This window comes from Myotis yumanensis, unplaced genomic scaffold (genome assembly GCF_028538775.1).
Source record: "Myotis yumanensis isolate MYYU_CA2020_CCGP unplaced genomic scaffold, mMyoYum1.0.hap1 SCAF_3, whole genome shotgun sequence".
Lineage (NCBI taxonomy): Eukaryota > Metazoa > Chordata > Mammalia > Chiroptera > Vespertilionidae > Myotis > Myotis yumanensis.
The window spans coordinates 133,784,182-133,807,016 of NW_027223754.1; positions in this window are offsets into that span (position 1 = coordinate 133,784,182).

Below are 22,835 nucleotides of genomic sequence, written 5' to 3' on the forward strand. Positions count from 1 at the left end.
TATCACTCACAAAAACACATTTAACTGGCTTCAGTCTCCTCATCTTCATTATGTTTTCAAAATTTAGAGTGATTTTGTGGTGATACTATGAAAGTGCAATACTTTCAAATTCTTCTAGATAAAGATATGTGTATTCAGTCAACAAGCATTTATGCAGCACCTAGTCTGTGCCAGGAGCATTACTCCCTGTTAGGATATGAAGATGGAGAGTCACATACATAATTCCATCACAGGGCTGGCTTTAGGGGTATACAGCCTGTCCTAAGAAGAGCTCCACACGTGGTTTAGTACTTGGCAGTTCCCAACTTGACATTTTAATAATTTTGGAACAAAGGATGTCACATTTACATTTTGCACTGGGTTCTGTGATTCGTTTGCTGGCCCTGTCCCTATAGTTAAACTCACACAGTCTGACATGAAAAAATGTTTTATATATGTGATATTCTTTCTAAACACGCAGAAAGAGTATGCCTAAGTATGCCTTAGAGCAGTGGTTCTCAACCTTGGCTGCACATTAGAATCACCTGAAAATCTTTTTAAAATCCTGATTTCTGGGCCTCATCCTCCGGAAATTCTGTTATTTTGTTATGGGGTGGGGCCACAACATTAGTAACAAAGAAACAGAATTTCCGGAGGATGAGGCCCAGAAATCAGGATTTTAAAAAGATTCCCAGGTGATTCTAATGTGCAGCCAAGGTTGAGAACCACTGCCTTAGAGGATCAGAGAATGTTTCAAAAAAGGAGGGCCATTCATTCAACAATTATTGAGTGACTGCTATGTGTTGAGCACTTTTCTAGGTGCTAGAGAAACAATAGTGAATAAAACAAGATGAAAGAAAAATTGCCCTCATGGGGATTACATTCAAGTCAGGGCAGTCAAACAACAAAACTAATATATCCGATGATGGGAAGAGCTATAGAGAAAAAAGTTAGGAAGTAGAATAAAATATCTTATGGGACTAAGAGGATTGTAGTTTTAAATAGGATGTGCAAAGAAGGCAGCACAGAGAAAATGACTTTTGAGTAAAGAAACAAAGGCAATGACAGAATAAAAGGAAAGTACACTGTAAGCAAGAGGAAACAGCAATTAGGAAGGAAGAAAGGACCAGAGACAAAAGTAAACATGTTGACTTCAAGGAAGGGTGAGGAAGCCAGTGTGGCTAGAGTGAAGTAGGGTTGGGTACTGGGAGGCTGAGATGAAAAGTTCAGTGGGAGGGGAAAGGCCTGGTAGGCTCTTGTCAGCCACTCTCAAGGCTTTTGTTTTTACTGAGTGAAATGAGAAGCAATTGGCAGGTTTTGTACCAGTGACAAGATTGGGCTTGTAGGTGCAATCTTGCTGCCATGAGACTTAAAAAAGGTACAAGTATGGAAGCAGGGAAAACAGATTGGTTTTATTTAATAATATAGATAAGAAGGATAGTAGGTTTGGCCAGAGAGTAGAGGTGGAGTTGGTGAGAAGTGATCTGATTCTATATATGATTTTTGGTGCAGTCATCAGAATTTGCCAATAGTTTGAGTGTAGAGATATAAGAGAAAAAGGGGTGTTGAAGATGACTTAGTAACTGGATGGATGGAGTCACCTTTTATGGATATGGGACAGAATTTGAGAGAAGCAAGGAATTTCAAGTTAACACTTAAAATTTCAAAAATCCTACTGAAGCAATCTGTTATGTGTCTGTACCCCCACTAGGCTGTAAAAAAACTCAAAGTTAGGGATATTTTGAATCATCTTTCCAACTCCAAAGCTTTGCTCAGTACTTGACAATGTAGGTGGCCAACAGATGCTAATTAACTTTAAGTCAGATTACTCAGTAGGTCACCAGATAAAACCCAATTGCCCTTTTAGGTTGCCTGATGCTGACTGTACTCAATGATTTTGATTTCATGAGGCTATCTACACTAATAAAAGACAAACATGCAAATTGACCATACCTTTGCTACGCCTTAAGCTACGCCCACCAGGCAATCAGAGCAACTATATGCAAATTAACCCAACCAAGATGGCAGCCGGCAGCCACAGAGCTGGAGCAAGCAGGAGGCTTGGTTGCCCCTATGATGGAGGAAGCCAAGCTTCCCGGCTGGCTGCTGCCTCCTCTCAAGGCAACAAAGTTTCAATTATAGAACGTAAATAAACCCCAGATACCTGCTTCCAGTTGCCATGGCCACGGAGCTGGAGGGAATAAAAAAAAAAACAAAAAAAGGAAAAGCTGGGAGCTTCGGTTGCCGGGGGGCTTGGTTAGTCTGAAAACAGCCATCAGCCCCTCACCCAGGCTGGCCAGGCACCCCAGTGGGACCCCCACCCTGAAGGGGGTGTGGGCAGCCTGAAAACGGCCTTCAGCCCCTCACCTAGGCTGGCTAGGCAAGCCAGTGGGGACCCCTACCCTGAAGGGGGTTTGGGCAGCCTGAAAACAGCACTCAGCCCCTCACCCAGGCTGGCCTAACCCCCATGGGGTGAGGGTCCCCACTGGGAGGCTTGACCAGCCTGCAAACAGCCATCAGCCCCTCACCCAGGCTGGCCAGGCACCCCAGCGGGACCCCCACCCTGATCCAGGACACCCTTCAGGGCAAACCAGTCAGCCCCCACCCATGCACCAGGCCTCTAGTCTATATAATAAAAAGGTAATATGAAAATTGACCCTAACAGCAGAAGGACTGGGAATGACTCGTCACTATGACACACACTGACCATCAGGGGGCAGACGCTCGATGCAGGAGCTGTCCCCTGGTGGTCAGTGCGCTCCCACAGGGGGAGCTCTGCTCAACCACAAGCCTGGCTGACGGCTGCCTGCACAGCGGTGGTGGTGGGAGCCTCTCCTGCCTCATCAGCAGCACTAAGGGTGTCCGACTACAGCTTAGGTCTGCTCCCTGCAGGCAAGTGGACATCCCCCGAGGGCTGCCGGGCTGCCAAAGGGATGTCTGACTGCCAGCTTGCGCCTGATCCCCCAGGGAGCGGGCCTAAGTCAGCAGGTGGACATCCTCCGAGGGGTTCCAGACTGCAAAAGGGCATAGGCCAGGCTGAGGGACCCCGCCCCCCCAGTGCACAAATTTTTGTGCACTGGCCCTCTAGTCATAAATATAAACTGTCCAAACTTGTTTGGTAATTAGTAGCAGCTAAATCAATAACTCACTGCCACCCACATCTTCTTTCTCCAGTAACCTCAATGAGGGATGTTGGCAAAGTAAAAACATTAAAAGGATCTCAATGAAACAATTTTAAAAATAATATTACAATAAAAATAGGGTCAGACAGTCCTAAGTGTTTAATGTTTATAATATTTGTTAAGTATTTGTATATTTTGTTAAGTACTTGTGTACTTTTATTTCCTTTATCTGATCTTAGAGGGGTAATTCTTCAGAGACATAATGATAGCATTGCAACTTTTTTTTTTAAATCCTCACCTGAGGATATTTTTCCATTGTTTTTTTAGAGAGAGTGGAAGGGAGGAGAAGAGACAGAGAGAGAGAGAAACATCGATGTGAGACACATTGATTGGTTGCTTCCCACTTGAGCCTCAACCAGGGCTGAAGATTGAACCTGCAACCAAGGCATGTGCCCTTGACTGGGAATCAAATCTGTAACACTGTGATCCTTGGGCCAACGCTCTAACCACTGAACAACTGGCCAGGGCTGTGCATTTAATTAGTAATTCTTCATAAACACAAGAAAAGGATTACCTGAATTCTAGTATAACAATTTGTTATACACGTATATATTTATAGTAGCATATATTGATCCATATTCATTAAAATATTATTGACATCATTTTTCCATCTTCCAGTTTTAGTCTATTTCTAAGCCAACTAATCCCTTTTCTATAATATTTCTGGTATTTCTGTTCAATCTATAAACACTGTACCAGATGTGCATTTACCATAGGAAAAGTCAGATTTTTCAGAAACATTACCTATCTTTATTTTCTCTAAATTAAATCTATGAGCCCCAATATTACAATCCTAGCTGGGTGGACCTTTTCAATGCTTAGTTTTTAGAAGGAGATTCATGTATTGGAAAGAAGAAAAAAAGAAGAGTTCTTTTATTTTTAGGCCATGCAGGTTTCATCAAGGCCTCTACCATCACCGCTCCATAAAATCTTGATGTAGGGTATAGGCTAATGTTTGTCCAGATCTCAAAGGCCATCCTCTTTGCAAGACTTGCAAGAATGTCTTGCATTATACTCTGAATGTGAGGGTGTTTTGCAAGTATTTGTTTTCATCCTGAGGCCTAATCCATAGTCTACATGTAGACCAGCTTTGCATTCTGGGATTTAGTGTCTCCATTATATCAAATTAATTTATTAAAGAAAACATGATGCTCTTGTACTCAGAATCTCATACTCAGAATAAAGAACATTAATTGTAAAGAACAATTCTTGAAGAATCTCTGTGCAAAAAAGAGCTAGTGTAGTAGGCCTGAGCTGCCTAGCCTTGGAATATTCTATTTGCAAGATTGACCCTCCGCTCGCCCCTGGGATCTTGACTAATAAGCAGTTTCCTACAGATATAAAAGACTCCTTAAGTAATAAGAGTGGCTACTTGTGCCTGCACTGTTTATACAAGCAATGTGATTCACTCTGAACACCTTAGTTTCCTTTGAGATTCTGGAATTTATACACATGCTAGACAGAGGATACTTATGTACCCAGATCCCAGTAAAAACTTTGGACACTGAGCCTCTGATGAATTACCCAATATAGTGTGTGCAGTGTGAATCCACTGGCAAAGACTCCCCAAAGCTGATTTCTGGTTTCTTTCATACTTATCTCCCACTCACCTTTTTCTTTTGCCAATTTTGCTTTGCATTCTTTCACTGTAATAAATCTTAGCCATAAGTGAAATTATATGCTGAGTCCTGTGAGTCACTGAACCTGGATTAGTCTTGGAGACCTTTCACACACTCCCTGGGAAGGAGAATTCTATTTTTAGCCAAGGGGTTAAAATTCAGGAATGATGCTATCATTAGACAGAAATTTGTTACCTTCATCCAAAATATTTGCTTTGTATGTTTATTCTGGTGCTAAATTGTTATCATCACTACCTCTTAACTATTTTTCTTACATATAATAAAAATAAACCTACAAAATAGGTACTACTATGTTAGGATTAAATTATTCTATTTAATTTTATTAAAGCCTTTAAAACTGTATATAGCACATTATAAATGAACATTATTTATGCATTTGTAAAATAAACAAATTATACTGGCTTCATAATTGCCCTAAAGAATAAATTGTCCTGGTTTACTAATTGCTCTGATGAATATGCATACGGTATCACTGGCTGAGATCCATGGAATGGATGACAGAGTAGACTTTTAGAAAGAAGAGTAATTTTATGTCTTGATAAGCCACTGAACTGCAGCAAGTTGTAGAATGGAGTACGTTGTTCTGTGTCTGATTTCAGGCATGCCTCAGGGGGGCACTGTTTTAAAATCTCTAGAATAATTTTATGTGAAAATTGGCCTAACATGACCAATAACTTCAAAATACATGGTGAACCAAAAAGTCACAGCATTCAGAAGTTTGCTTTTTAAGTTGTAGAATATTGAAAATATAATGAGTTTTGGTGTTTACTGTGGGGTCTACAAGTGTCTGACTTTGAGTAATAAATCCTTATTTTTTTCTAAAACCAACAAAATAGTGTAGTTGGGCCAATTTGTCTTCTGAATTCAGGAGACTTAAAGTGAAACTAGAAAAGATATTGTCATCTGCCCACCCTTTCGGCCACTCTGCCCATAAGCGCCCCATAAAAACAATTCTTTTACTTTTGTAGTCCTCTAGTCTATTGGCCACCTCCACGTTATCATTGTTTACCTCCTTTTTTATTTAATTAGATTCACAACTCATCAGTAACTTTTTTACAATCATCCTTATGCACAACTCTCTTAATCTCAGCAGCCAAGTCTATGCTGGCTGTAGTGTAGTTACAGTTTGCTAGAGAAAATATTACAACTGCACAGCACACTATAAAATCATGATCACTTACATTACATCAGCACTCAGTACTTCCTGGCAATGCTAGTGGTTTTCTGGCAAGGCCCCTCTCTCCTGGGGAATACGATTGTGTGCAGGGTATTATGGAGTGGAGGAGAAGTGAGGAAGTATGCTTTCAGGAACTATAAAAGTGATCATAAATAATAAATATGCAAATAGATGTTTCCTGTTCACGGATTTAGCAAAACCCGACTTAATCCTTAGACCAGTATGCAATGGCAGAATAAAACACAAGGTTAGGAATTAAATTACATGAAGTTGAGCTCTGGAGTCATTCCACATACACTCTGAAGTCACAATTACTTAAGCCTCAGAAGCTCCTTCCCACCCAACTGAACCAGGCTGACCTTGACAGAAACAAAATGTCTTCAAAGAAATGTATTCCTATTATAGAATGAGATGCAGAAGGGAATTCACATTTTGCTGCCTTCATCTGATATTGTAATTTTTTTTGTCTCTCATCCTCCAACTATAATCTGTGAACATTAGTAGCTCTACCTTAGAAGCTGTTGAAAAATAGCCCCCTTCAGAAGTTTTTTGTTTTGCTTTGTTTTGTTTTTTATCAAATTGTCTCCCCAAAGTTCCAAACATTTCGTAAAGCTCTTCTGGAACCCTGGCTATGCCTTACTGGAGAAAAGACCAAATCTTTTTGTTTAAATTCCATTGTGTTAAACAGTGTTTAAGGTTTTTGCAAAGGCTCTGAAATTTCATTATGGTGTTATGTTATTATTCCATTTTAACCCAATTGGTCTAAAACTTGCTGGATGTGCTGCAATTCAATTCTGGCATTAGCCACCTGGAGTTAGGGAAATCCTCAAAATTAAAGAGCACAGTCCCTCAAAAGACTGATCTTAATTCTGATCCAGTCACACTTAAGTGTCATCTTAAGAGGCCACCACACTTCTGGCTGACTAGCTATACATTCACAACCCCCTCAAGTTCAAAATGACTCACATAATTCAGAAAAGTACTGTATTTATGGTTATGGATTTTTTAATAAAAAATACAAACCAGGACCACCAGTCAAATGAATAAGCACAGAGGGTAAAGTCTGGGAAGGAACACAGGGTGCCTGTGGCCTCTCCCTGTATAATCAGGGTGCATCACCCTCCCAGCACACCAGCAGACTCACCAAACAGGAAGCTCCACTGAGGTTCAGTGCCCAGAATTTTTATCACAGCATTATTACATAGGTATGATTGATTGACTCATTGGCCACATGATTGAGCTCAATCTCCAGTCTTTGGTGCCCGGTGCCAGGAGGTCAAAACTTCAGCAGATACCTTGTGGCTCCAAGTTCTAACCTTTTAGTCACATGGCTGGTGTTTCTGGAGTGACATACCCAATCCTAGAACATTTTGTTAGCATAGCTAAATAGAGGCCTACCATGAGTCACCTCATTTGTATAAACTCTCAGGACCCACTATCAATAACAAAGAACTCATCACAAGGAAAATTCAGGGATTTAGTTCTCCTCCTAGGAACCAAAGACAAAGGCCAGTCAAATCATTTATGATAACCACAGTTATATTGCTTTATTACTAACTAGAAGCCCAGTGCATGAAATTCCCTACAAGGAGGGGGTTTTCCCTCAGCCCAGCCTGCACCCTCTCCAATCGGGGACTCCTCAGGGGATATCCGATGGCCGGTTTAGGACCACTGGCTCCTAACCACTCACCTGCCTGCCTGCCTGATTGCCCCTAACCCCTCTGCCTGCCTGATTGCACCTAACCTCTCTGTATGCCTGCCTGATCACCACCAACTGCCTCTGCCTGCCTGCCTGATTGCTCCTAACTGCCCTCCCCCTGCCGGCCTGATCTCACCCTTAACTGCCCTCCCCTCCTGGCCTGATCTTGCCCCCAATGGCCCTCCCCTGCTGGCCTGATCTCCCCTAACTGCCTCTGCCTGACTGATCTCCCCTAACTGCCCTCCCCTGCAGGCCTGATCTCACTCCCAACTGCCCTCCTCTGCCAGCCAATTTGGTTCTGATAGGTCAGTTTCTATGCCAGTCAGCGTCTCTGGACCTATCAACGGGGCCTGATCAGAAAGGCAGGGCTGATCAGCAGCCCTGGTGGAGGCCTGGAGAGAAATGGAGGTGCAACTTTTGGCCAGGCCTGGAGAGAAAGAGAGGCAAGTTCTGATCAATGGCTGCCACAGAAGCTACGGATCAGATTCTGCCTCTCTCTGCAGGCTTTTCTCTGGGCCGGATCCGCAGCCCCCTTGGAAGTCAGTGCTGGGTCGGCCCGCAGCTGTGCAGTCAATGCTGGGTCACTATGACAACCCAGCACTGACTTCCAATCTGGACAAGCCTTCGGTTGTTATCCATCTTTACAACCCTGGCTCTTTATTATATAGATAGATACAGCATATCAACAAGCAGATGGAACGTATGGGTGTATGGATTTAATGTAGACAGCACATAATATTTGCTACTATTTCTTAGAGGCAGGGCAGTTTGTTAAGTCAAAGTGCCTTATTTCACACACAGCTCTATCCTTCACCAGTCTGTCACATCTTGAAGCAGTTACTTAAATTTAGTGCCTCAATTTTCTCATTTGTAAATGGTGAAAATAAGATATCTACTTCATTGCTAATTATTTGTTACTTATCCAAGCCCCTTGCTTGTTCCTAGGCTCTTAATATCACAGACTTTGTCTTGTTCATTTTCATATCCTTTCAAGTACCTTGCACATGGAGGTCACAATGCATGTTACAGGGATTTTCAAGGATACAACCCATTTTGTTCTTCAGTTACTTCAGTTATCTTTAGTTGGCTCAAAGGAGTCTGAAGGTATGGGAATTAAGGGACATTTTATCAGAGTTATTTCTCAAAGAAAAGAAGTAGAAAACCCAATGTGAACTGGCTTAAGTAAAATCAAGACTGTAATTGCCCCTGCAACTGGAGAGGCAATTGGGCCTTCTGATGTAGTTTGGTTCATGGGTGAAATGTCTCCTGATGCATGTCTTGTGTTCATCTGCCCCTGGGGTATCTCTATCTCTGGCTTCCTTTGATGGCTTCTACTAGCTTCAAGCTTTGCCGTAGTGGTCCTCAAGGTGGCTGCAGAGAGTGTTAGTTTGTTTTTAGAAAAAATAAAGATCATGTAAATACTGGCTCAAATTGGATCGTTTGCCCAAACCTGCATTCATTACTTGTCCAGTGGAGAATGGAATGTATTATTAGTGTAAGCCAATCAGACACTACTATTAGAACTGGGTATCCAGTTCACCCCCTCTAAACCAAATTCAATAAAAATGCCAAGTGTGAATTCCCCGGATGAGAACAGATATGGTTTTCATGTTTCAGCCACTGTCTTGCAAATGCCATCTTCATCCTTTCATGTGGGAGACTATATTTCCCAGTGTTTTTTCTCCTTCTCTCCTCTCTTCCTTTCTTCCTTCCCTCCTATTTTGGTTATTTTCTTTCGTTCTTTCTGCCTCTGGGCTATTGATTAACTTTACTCCATTTCTTCCTGCCCCTTACCCATATTTCTTCCTTCACTTTAGTTATATCTCGCTTCCATTGCATTTCAGAAACTTTGCTCATAAATCAGGGAAAAGAATTAACTAACCAACAGATATTTATTAAGAATAAAGTTGATCTCTTTCCCTGGAGTGACTCATTGTAAGAAGAATTGCCTTCTGGGAGAATTCTTCAATTGAAAATATTTCTATGTAAAGGACCACAGATGAACCAGTAGAAAAAGTTTTATTATGGCCCCATTTTTTCTTTTTAGTTGAACTGCCAATATGCATGAAAGTGAATATTCTTGGCCTTGCTATAGCAGTTTGCTGTATCCATCATTCCAAAGATGAATTGGACTGTCTTTAGTAGCCTGAAACTAGGATTCACAATTTTCCTTTGCCTTATGATGTGTACAAAAGCATTTGATTTTAATATGCTGTTGTTTTGTCAATGTAAACACTTTCTGACCTATATTCTTTTTTCCTTATTGCTTCTTCAGCTGGGGAGGAAATGCTACCATGGCAACCTATCAGCTGTTGCAACCTCTTTATGGTTTCAATTGTCTATTATTCAAAAGCAATTAAACTCTTCAAACCAACTTTCAGTGAAGTTCAATGGCAATGCACGTGAAGTTCAATGGCAATGCACATGATTTCAGTGTCTTGTTGCCTTATGAAATTATATGTAGAAATATTTTAATTTATTTTAATTGTAACTATAGACTCACATGGGAAGTTAACCATATTTTAAATTTCACTAAAGTTCTATCTCTTGTTTGATGAACATCTTGAACATTTTTTGTAAAGAGAGAAACCCTCTCTAAAACAGAATCTTGAAACGAATCTTATTTAAATGGAGTAGCATTTGGTGTGTCATTTTTACATTTATATTTTCTGACTAAAAGGCATCAGTTTCTTGATCTCTAATTTTCATTTTATGTTTATCAGTAAGCCTAGGAATTGTCTTTCTTTCTTATTCATTTTTTACAAAGAAATATAGTTCTATACCCTTGCATAAGTTAAAGTATACTATGAGATATATTTAGATGTGGTTGACTTGCCTGCTCATAAGGTAAATGATTCATTCATACTGTATTCAAACATTTTCATTCTATCTTCCATATTGAAATAGGAATTTTAGGGGAATATAGGTAAGTTTAGGGAATTTTTAGAAGTGTGGGTTCATGGAAAAAACACAGGGCTATAGACTGGGAGAAATTACATTTCCATAACACAGGGGAGCTGTAACAGCTACATTTACATAAGACAGGAGAACTGGGAGTACCCAAAAGGTCTATATTTACAAAATAAGGAAGGAGGAAGAAAGCCCAGAAGGAATAGGAGGACAATGAGGGAGGAGGGCCTCAGGAGTTACTATAGTAACCAATTCAAAAAGGAATATTGACCAATCAGAAGGGATATCAGGACACAGGGACTTGCAGCCTTTATAAACTATGGAAACAGGAAGTCAGTGGGACTCTTTCCCCCTCCCCACTTGAGAGTCTGTACTTGTTCTTTAATAAATCTCCACTTTTGCTATATCATCTTTAGTCTGTTGATTCATTCTTCAACTCTGGCGGACAAAGAATCCAGGGAGCCATCCTGCCCAGGGGAACACCACATGTTCCGCTCCAAAAATCACGTATCAATGTTATTTAGAGTTTGTTATAAATTAATTTTAAACATTACTTTATTGTGTCTTGCTGCCTTCTGAAATAATTCTTCAATCTGACATTCCAGTTCACCAATTCCTTCTTGAGCTGCATTCATTCTATTATTATTCACACTGATTGTATTTCTTATTTTAATTACTGGTTTTGTGCTTTCCTATGTGCACATTTCCTTCAGGCAACCAGTACCTCCCTTTTTAGCATGGAAGTTAAAAGCTATGACCTGGACCACAGATTCTCAAGGTGGTAAATCAGGAAGCTGCATAAATTATCAAAAACTTGAAATAAACAACAATTGTTCATTGCCTTCTATTCAGGGAGTTTTGGTAAATTATCTTTTTTAATCTCATGAAACTTGCCAAAAAGACACAGGCTAGAACCTGGCTTTTGGCCTTTTCTCATACATATACATTATCAAACTGAGTGACTAATAACCTTCTTGAATAACATGATCTCACAGACAAAAGTAACCAGAAATCAAAGTACAATTACAATAATGGAAAGGGGTGTCCGGCTGAATCATATTTACCATCTGAGGAAGTATTCTCAGAACAGATAAATCAAAATATAAAATAAGCTTGGTAAATGAAAGGGCGAGGGCTAGGCCCTCCATCTTGCCTCAGGGTAAGGGCTACATCCTTTCTCCTCCCCTTACTCCAACCCCCCCTTTAAAACCCGTCTCTAGGCGGGGTTCTGTCTCTCAGCCACTTGGCCTGCCATTGTGTTGGTGAGTCTGGTGGATGGGGAGCTCAAGCTAGCTTGAAATACAGATTCTTATGCTTTTGCATCGGATTGGCTGGCTCCCTGATGTGGTTTCTTGGGAATCTTGAAATCTGGGCATAACAGTAAATATACTTAAGGGGAGAAAATAGGAACAATTTGAAGTAAGAATAAAATAGCCCCCCAAAATTTAAGATATATTATATTAAGTATGAAAAATAGTGTTTGAAATGAACAGAGTCAGTGGAAGAAAAAGCAAGATACATGCTGCCGAAGAATAAAAGAATGAATTGGAAAGTTCAGATTGAGGAGCTCTTCCAGGAAGGAGCAGGGGAAGATACTATATGAGGGAAAACAAGCACTCAGTCCATAACATTTACTATGACTGGTGTCCTCATAAGAAGAGAGACACGGGAATGCATGCACACAAAGGCAAGTACATGTGAGTGATTTTGGTTGTTTTATTGAGCAGAGTGATTGCTTTCTCCAGGCTCTTGTCCTGATGGATTCGAAGAATGAAGTTACAGACAAAGGTGATAGGTGAAAAGTACAGAAGCTTTATTGCAAGCAAACACTTCTAAAACCTAATTCTAAATTCTAAGCCTAAGACTGTCCCTCCTGGATGGACAGAGGGGCCCCTAGGAAGGGTGACTGCCGCCTTCTTTGTCGTGAGGCATTAAATAGGCTGGAGGCCCCCCCCCCTCTTTTCTATGGTGGGACCTTAGCCCTGCAATCAGCTTTCACAACCCCCACCTCTGTACTTTTTCTCTTTTGGTTATTTGTTTAGGTTGGAGTCACTTCTGATTTGTCTTAAAGCTCTCCCAGTTGTGTTGGCAGTGAAAGTCTATCTTATGGCCCTCCCAGCTACTCAGGTCAGGGCTACTTTTGGCCTAACTTATAGTCACTTTAATTGCTCAGGCCAGATATACCCTTGTCTGTCCTCTGAGTGACTAATAACCTTCTTGAATAACATGATCTCACAGACAAAAGTAACCAGTTTTATGGTTGTCTTAATTGCTTAGGCCAGGTATATTTCTATTTGCCTGTGGCATTTCTCTATCTTCTGTACAAGTAAGATAAACACCCTGGTGCCTTCAAGTCTCATTCCTTCCCATGACCATTTTCATTCCTAAAACTCCCTAATCCTGCCTACTTTCCCCCTAAAACTCCTTTCATGAGGATACAGTGAAGGTGGCCATCTGTAAGCCCAGTGGGGAGACTTCAGGAGAACTGTGAGCCTCTAGAATATTGTGAGAAAATTCCTGTTGTTTAAGCCACCCAACCTGTGGCTTAGTTTGCAGCCCTAGGAAACTAACATGGTCACCATCAGTCTGTGATGCTTCACGGGGAAGAGGATTCCCATTGCCTCCATGGCATGAGCTGTTATTTGCTGAGAACCCAGGACACAATGTGTCCCTTTTCTTTTTTCTTAAATATATTTTTTATTGATTTCAGAGAGGAAGGGAGAGGGAGAGAGATAGAAACATCAATGATGAGAAAGATTCATTGATTGGCTGCCTCCTGCAAGCCCCCTACTGGGGATCGAGCTCGAAACCTGGGCATGTGCCCTTGATAGGAATCAAACCTGGGACCCTTCAGTCCACAGGCAGATGCTCTATCCACTGAGCCAAAGCAGCTAGAATGAGGTGTCTCATTTTGGAGCACTGCCCAGGTACTAGTTCTTCAGAGAGTGGAGTCAGAGCACTTAGACTGACTGCCAGGGCTGATAGGCACGAAATGTTTTGTTTTTTTTAATCAAAATTTGATCAAGAAATAAAAATTAAAATCGACTATACAATTATTTGTAACATTTAAGTCCCAAAGAAACATGACACCTCTTTCCAAAAAGACAATAGGCTTCGAAAAGTTTAATCTTATTTTGTGTTAATCTATGCAACATTAGAACTTTAGGGTCTGTATTAATGTTAGAAACTCTATTAATCAAAAGTCACATGCTTTTCATCTTGTTTTTTCTTTCTTTCTTGAAAGTGGAGAGTAAAAAAGAGCTTCCATTTTCCTCAGGAGAAAATAAACAAAACCATCCATATTTAGTTACTACACTTTTTTCATCGTTTTTATCTGCATTTTATTTTTTGCTACATTTCTCTTGGCATGTTGCTGTGTAATGTGCAACACATTCTTTAAATCAAGTCTTATCAATACTGGAAAGACATTGAGAATTATTTCCAATTTGCTTGTCATTAAGCTTATTATAACATCCTGCTATCTCTTCCTAGAGCCCTTCCCAGGCTGACCCCCTAACTGAGCTTTGTTTATGCTTTTTTCCCCACTTTATAACAAAAGCTCAGTACCTGGCATCAAAAGATGGATGAAAGAAAAACTCCAACATATTTTTCTCAGAATAATAATTCATCATTCTGTGCATGATGAATTTTCAGTTTTCGGAATAAGTAAAGGAGGCTGACCAACTGCTACAGATGGTCACCAACTGTGAAACATGTGGATTCAAATGGTTGGGCTTCAGCTCACAGTGGTCAAGACAAACATGTGTGCCTCTATTTCCTCTTCTCCATTTCTATATAAGACTTAGCTGGACGAATGTTTACTCACCTAAGAATAAATTCCTCACCTCTCTTGCAGCTAATGTGGTGATGTAACTAATTTCTGGTCAATGAATATGAACAGAAGTGATGTTTTCAACAATTAGCCATGCCCCTAAAAATTAAAGTTCATGTCCCCCACATTTCTTTTTTTCCCCTTTCCAGGGCTGAGTGTAGATGTGGTTGTGAACTGCCTTTTGCTCCATGGATGAGGGCAATATTTTAAGGATGGAAGAGCAAAAAAAGGAAAACTCTCTGAGTCTCTAACACAGTAGAGATGGCCTGAAAGATCAACCCATACTACCAATTAAAGGCATAAAGTACCTTTTAAGCTACTGTCCCTTGTAGTGTTTATTCTAACTATCATGCATTACTTAATCCCCAAACTGGAGTTTTAAGGTTTGTTTGAGGCAATGAAATGGTGAAGTTGCATATGTAAGCACTGCTTCACACCTGCAACAACAATGAATAATATCAGTGGACATAATTGAGCACTGAACTAAAACTCCAGTTCTATTCCCACTCTATGTGAACCTTTGCCTTATGCCAGAGCTATATCTGTGTTTGCTCCCTTATATTTGTAGTGCCTAGTACACACAGAGGTGATACTGAATAAATATCTATGTTTTAAAAATTAGAGAATTATAACTGATCATGTACTTATCTTATTGATTTGACTTTTTGGAAGCTCAGAGTTAAAATGTACTGCCCAACTATTGCAATTGTTCAAGATCTTAGTGGCTTAGTGGTAAGCAAGGGTGTGGTTTAAAGCTTGGGTGTAAATATGGATTCAATTCTTAAGGAATATTCTTGAGAGATTCACTTAAGCTAATCAAGTTTCTAGCTCATCATCTTTAAAAGTGGGATAACACCATGTACTTCAAGCTTCGCAATGAGATCATATAAAGGCACTTAAATATCACAAGGGTTCAGTATTTGTTGGTTCTCCTATTAATTAAAGTATTTGGTAAGCGTCAAGTTCATGTATTTCTTCTCCTCTTTATAAAAGTAAACATAAGGTAGTAAAAGTGAGGATATTATCCTGTTTGAAATTCATTCTCTTCACAGTTCTCTTAACAATATCATTCTCTTTGTAATAGACTATTAAATGCTTCTAAACTTACATGGAAGATTACATGGCCCAGAGTCTTGTCTACATGATTCGTATCTAACACTGATCCTTATGTTGTTACATCGCAGCTTTTTCTTTCTGATTGAAGATAGATAGCCAGAGTTTCTTAACACAGGGAATAAATAGAGTTTGTTTATATTTGTTCTATAGAATCTTTCTTCTCATGGCTTCATTATTTATTCCCAAATTTTTAAGAAATATTAAATTTGAATAAGTTTATGGTTTTGCATTAGGCATGATTACATGCTATTATGTATATGTGATCTTATCATTTCATTCAATTTAAACTGTTCTGGGAACTTCAGAAAAATAATCTCCTCTGAAAAAAGGGGTTTTTTTAGCTTGCTTTAAATGAGCATGGTAATAGTTATAGAATCCTCAATCTTGTTCTTAATTGTGATGGTAACAGAGGAAGGTGTTTGTAATTCTAGATCTACTCCTTTCTTATGTAGCAGAACAGGGTTTAGCCTTTTTTATGAAATATAAATTATAAAATGACAGAGACAAATAAAAATGATCACATCTGTTCTACCTGTATGTAATTTAAATTAAACTTTGCAATAACTCTGGAAAACCTAGCCCTTTATGTTACCATGGTCGTTCACTTCAGTTTTCTCTGCTCCTTACTTTTCTTCCCTTAATAATCTGCATTATAATTGCAACACACTTGAAAACTCCAGTTACCTGGAGCAATATTTCTGTCTGTTTCATTTTGCTTAAATCCTTCTTCATACTGTTACAGGCCGACAGAGTCACATAAGCACTGTTACATGCTTTTCTGTTGCTAAGGGCAACACTACAGATGGCAAAACTGACTATCAGGTGTCATGTGTTACACACACAAACACATGATGGTTTGAAACAGCTCAAACTACTCAAGAGCATGTTGCCTCCAAGTGTTAGGATTTAATATGCCATGTGATTATATGACCTTTAAAATACTGTACTGAATCCAGTTAAATAAAATGATTTTTCTGTCTTGTTATTATGAAATGCATAATGGCCTTTATGACTAGACTAATTCTCAATTCAAAGACATTACAAAATATAAGAAATACAAGGTAATGTATAAAAGTATAAGGTCAAGTTTATATTACATTTGAATTTCTAATTTTTGTATCTCTGCACAGTTCTTTGTGAACACTGTATTTCTCCTGGCTTTATTTTAAGTAACTGTGTTTCACACTTGAGGATCGCACATATCATTTAAAAAATAATATTTAAGATCCAGGCATAACCCATGGACACAGACAATAGGATGGTGAAGGCCTAGGGCACGGGGTGGTAGTGGGCTAGAAGGGTTTAGTGGGGGAAAAGGAGGACATAAAGATTTCAACCATAAAGATTTTTTTAAATTCCAGAAATATATTTAGATATAAATGTAATTATGTAGACGAATTTATGATAAAATATATAAACATAAAATATTATTTGGAATTAAAAAAACATACACATTATTTTATGGACCAATGATTCTCAGTGCTTGGCCCTGTTTGTATTTTCTTCTTTCCTAAACAGCTGTCAATCTCTTTGGTGAACAAAATTAAACAGGTTGTCCTGGAAAAATCTGAATGTGATTTTCATGCGATGAAAGTTGAGTCTCAAGTTGTCTCTGGACAAAGAGTTGAAAAGCTGAAGCAATTGCCTGGCTGGTGTGGCCTCGTGGTTAAGTACAGAGTATAGTATATAGACCCATGCACCAAGAGAACTGAAAAGCTCTCAATTAGTTCATCCCCGCTCAGGGCATATGCCTGGATTGAGGGCTCGATTCCCAGCAGGGGTGTGCAGGAGGCAGCCGATTGATGATGTTTCTCTCTCATCTATGTTCTATCTCTCACATCCTCTCCTTTTCTCTCTCTCTGAAAATCAATAAAAGCATATTTAAGGGAAAAAAAAGAAAGCTGAAGCAATTATTGAACTAAATAAAGTGAAAGCGATAGAATGCATTACCTGATTTGCCTCACTGAGATGTCACTCCATTTTCACAATGCTATTGCAGACATGAATCAATAATGCTATCACAAATAGAATCATCTGAAATTTCTAAATACTTGGGACAAAAATCAATTTTGGCTTTTCAGTAACATTTATCTATATCTATATTTCCTCTGTATTCTCCATTTCTGTGATGTCGTTGAAAGAAAATGGATTTAACTAAAAAATCGAGATTTGAATTCCTTCCATCTCACTGATGGCAATATGATATTGACCTAGATTAACCTCTCTGAGTCTCAGTTTCCTTGTATGTAAAACAAGAAGAACAATAATACATGGGTTTGAAACATTTGCATGTAACTATATTTTAAAATCATACATTTTTACATAAATAATTGTTATTGTTAGATACCAGCTTACTGTTTTAGGAATTTACCAGAGATAGTGTTCATTCAGAAAAAATGAGGTCAGATAAAACAACAACAAACAAATAAAAAGCAAAGAAACAGAAAATAACAATAACAGTATCCGCTGAGATTTGAAATAAAAATATTACCTAATAGCATAATTTAAAACATTATCTAAATGTGTATATTTATTTGGTTCTATATGTAATTGAAGGATCTATCTTACTATATCAGAAAAAAGGCATTTAAATGAAGGGTAGAATAGAATTTTAAATTATTTATTTATGGAAATAATAATGTCATTCAAAAATTTTTAGAGATATGCTTTTATTTTACTTTGCCTACTCATATATTATTTTCCATTAGAGTGCTTTACTAAAATTAAGAAAATTTAATGACATCCATCTTACTTATCAGTATTTGTTTATTTTAGCTAATTAAGTTATAAGTAATGGGAAAATATATATATTTAAATATTCAATTTAGTTATGTATATTTCTAAAAGATATAATTTTCTCAGGAGCTCATTTAGCCCTGTCACATGCTGCAAATACTCTCAACCACATTATAAATAAGACAATCCAAACAAGATTGTGAAATGACTTGGTTCAAGATAAAACTTTTAATGGAAATAATAGAGTTATAATTTATATTTTCATGATTTACATAATATGTCAATGAATTACTGATTTATTTTTTAGGATTGTTTCCCCTTAAAAATAATTTAGATAATTCTAACTCACTTCTCTTATTTAGCCTCTTTGTTATTTTAGCTAATTTATTTATAATGTCAGTGAATTTCACTTTGTTTTCCTTAAGAAATGCTCTTGTTTCTCTCAAGGGATATGAAACACAGATTTTAGTTGGGGATGCTAGTTTTAGTTTGCTTAAACTTAGTGTAAACTGTGGAAGTTCAAACATCTTACCTCATTCTCTTTTTGGGAATACTTTTTAGAGCTTGTTGCTTCTGCCAGTGACCCTGTCTCTTTTGCCTTCCCTGCTGTACCTCAGATTAACTTAGATTTGAATCTTTTTCTCTTAAACAGTTTGCATAAGCAGTCCACTTGGATACATAGTTTATGGGCTTCAGTGCACTATACTGGAGGTTTGGGAGGAGTCATTGTTGGGGCAGGTGGCAGCCTTCCATGGTCCCCTCCCTACCACACACTCTTTTCCCTCTGGAATCCTAGCCTACCCCCTACCTCTTACCCCTACAGATTCTTTCTAGAGTGCTTGATATTTCTTCAATTCCAAAGAGTAAATCATTTCCCTTTGGCTCTTAAATTTTAAAACTAACCCAAAAACTCAGAGACTGGGACCAGGAATTTATATAAAAAACTTCTTGCAGGATGATCCAATTCCAATCTGAAGCACAATAGATCCTGGGAGAAAACACACACCCAGAGATACTGAATAATTTGGCAGTGGTTAACTGATACTGCTTTTAGTTTTCACTCAGGGTCTGAAGAGAGAAGGCTAGCCCCTGGCATTTCTGCTCTAGATGAAGAGAATGCTCTGGGCTCATCAGGGGATTCCTCACACTAGTCACATCTCCACTCCAATCTCAGTGGTGGAGTGTTGACCATCAACATTTGCTGGCAGCTGCCCGTGCTTGATTATAGCATTGAGAAGGTCCCAGATCTGGCCTATGTCCTAAATGAGTTAAGTTGCCAATAAATAATTTAGACTTACCTATATTTTTGTTTGTAAATTTGATTTGGGTTTTTCCTTGACCTTATAACCATTCCCTGATGTCTCTTTACCTGGTCGAACTGATCTTTCAAAGAAATAGTTGATAGTACAATACAATAAACAGCTAAAGTACTTATCATTATCCTATATAATAAAAGGCTAATATGAAAATTGTCCCCTCAACCAGGAATTTGACCAGGACTTCTACCAGCAGGCGGGGCCAGCCAGCCAACTACCTGCAGCACCTCCCCCTGGCTGGCCCTGCCCACAGTTGCCCCCCTGATCGGGGGCAGGCCAGATGGCCAACTGCCCACGGCCCCTCCCCCTGGCTGGCCCAGCCCGATTGGCCCCAATTGGGGCGGGCCGACTGGACCCCACCTGTGCATGAATTCATGCACTGGGCCTCTAGTATAATATAAAATGGCAATTTTTAAAATAAATTTAACTTGTTTAAATTGCATTCAACCAAATTAATTTTTCTACATTTACAGATTTCCTCATGCCAGTTAGGAACAAAATAAAATAAAACAATTGGAAAACTAAGAACATCAACAATATTAATCATTTAATTGTAAATCCATACCCAGTAGTGATGTCTTTATTTTCTCTCTTCTATTTTCCATAAGTATCAAATTTTTTTTGACCAACTATTCCTCAATGTCTTTTCAAAAGGTCAGTGTTATGACTATTCAACTGCACATTTATCTCAACTGGCATATATTCAATGTCTGCTGTGTTGCAGAACTATTCCCTACAATTAGAAACATAAAGAAGTATGGGACATGGTCTTAGACCCCAAAAAAAGATGAAATATGCTTAGGAAAATGACACTAACCCACAGGAACAAGTTAGAGAACAACAAGTAGTACTGTATTCACAGGATATTTTTTCTTTGGGCCTCAAAATGTTTATTGAGTCTCTTGTTTTTGCAAGGCATTGTGCTTAATACTTGGAATACAATGGTAGAAGCACAGAAGTGATCTTTGCCCTCATGAAAAGCAACACATATTAAATTAACAACTGCAAGAATAAGGTAGTGATTAAAATTATCATAAGCCCCACAAGAAAAAAAAATCATATGCTGTAAGCAATAAAGGAGAGAAATGTTACCTAGTCTGGAGCGTTGAGTAGTCTACTCTGAAGAAGTTACATTTAGTGGGTAAGTGCAGGAGGAGTAGGTTGAGAGTGAAGAGAGCAGGACAACACACAGGAAGAAGGATAGAAGAAAGTGTTGATTAAGGAGTTTAGGGCATTTGAGGATGACAGTGAGCAGGGGTGAGGGTCGGACAGTAGTGAGAGATCATGATAAAGAGCAGCCAGATCCTGTAGGATATTGTAGGCTAGATAAAAGATTTTGTATTCTATTCTAATGCAACAAAAATCAATTGACAGAGTTTTAAGCAAGGGAGTAAGTACTTTGATCAAATTAATTATAGATAGTGCAGGGGGCTATTCATAGTCTAGGAGGTCAAGCATGTCAAACTCAAAGGCTAACATGGGCCAAATAAACAAGGTTTAAGTTTTGATAGAGACATGCTAAATACAAAGGGTTGAAATAAATGAGTAATTGTTAACATAAAATAATAGAACATTTTAATAAAAATTGATATTTTTTCTTGAACATTAACTTACCAGACACTGAAAAACTACAGAAATTAATAAACGTAACACAAATAAACCTATTTTTCTTGTTCTCCAAAAGTGAAATATTTCCTGTTGTGCACACCAAACAAGTCGGTACAAGACTAATGACCTGGCAATCAGCTGCTAAAATATTCACTGCTAGTATTAGTGGAGAGAAATGGTGAACCTGTGGGTAAGGTGAGAAGGGAAATTAATGCAATACAATTATAGTAATCAGTAATTAGTGAACGTTGTAGTTTGTTGTTAATAATTACGTATATCAAAATATTGTAAAGATTAAGTTACAAAATTTTTATTAAAACGTTTCTTACATACTGCTATATTGGCTGGGCCGCAAAAATATTCGTTGTGGGCCGCATGTGGTGTTAAGGATGGAGATACTTGTTGATAGGCTTAAACAGAAAATTAGAATTCCTGAATGTTAAAGTCTTGATTTTGTAGGGGAATGGAAAAACCATTTATAGTTTGGATAAGTAAATGTTGTATTAATTATATTCATCTTGAAATGAAACACAGGATATATGAGAATTGGGACACAACATGTTTTTTATTTGCTTGTTTGGATCCTGCCACTAGGATCTAATCTCCATGATGGCAAAGATAATTTCTCAGCTTTTGTTTACTGCTATATCCTCAGTGCCTAGAGGACCTAACACGTAGTAAGTGTTTAATAAGTACTAGTTGAATGAATGCATTTCCTTTGACAAAGAAGCTTCATGTCCTGCAATGGAAAAATAAACTTTAAACCTTACATATAAATGAGAAAAACTAAACATACAAGTTGTAAGAAACCTACCTTAAGTCACACAAGTTACTCAGTAGCAGTATTGAACCTCTGTTCAGATCTCCTGGCTAATCAACTCTTAGTTTTAAAATTAGAGTACCTGTAGACATTCACCCTCCCACCTTACAGAAAGCTAACATCTCTAACATGTGTGATAGTCCAGCTTTTGACTGACATTTCCAGGGATAATGAGGATGTTATCGGGATGGTAAAATAAGATTCTTCTTGTCTTGATTTTCAGTCCACTATTTTCAGTGTTCTACACTATTTACTTACTTAATCATCACAACAAACTTAAGAAATCTGCATTATTTGTGCTATTTAGGTTCTATAGAAGGGGAAACTTAACCTAGAAAGGTTACGTAAATTAGAATCTGTAGCTGGGAGATCAAGGTCCAGTGTCTGTGCTTTTAACTATTATATTATTCTGTGACTCAGAACCAAAGCAAGGCAGATGTGTTGAAGAATTTCAAAAGTGATATAACAACGACAACAACAAAACAGTTATATGAATCTCAAACACCCTCACTCACCAGGGTACATAAATATAAAAGGATTGAGGGACTAGATCCTGACTAGGACCTTCCCCAGAGAAAGTTCAATGGTTGGCTCAGAAAACTTGATATCTGTCCCCAAAGATTAGGAAATATAGTGGCTTTGTTCCAGGCTCTCAGGCATGAGTCTAAATAGCAGATGTGGCCTGGGAAGCTGCTCCAAAGGCAAGAGTAAAAGGATTTGCCACCCAGTAAGAGTCAACATTCCCTCTCACTACTTATTAGGAGCAAAGGATGCGTGAGTGTTTCTTGAGGGTCATGTGTGGGCCCGATGCAAAAGAGAG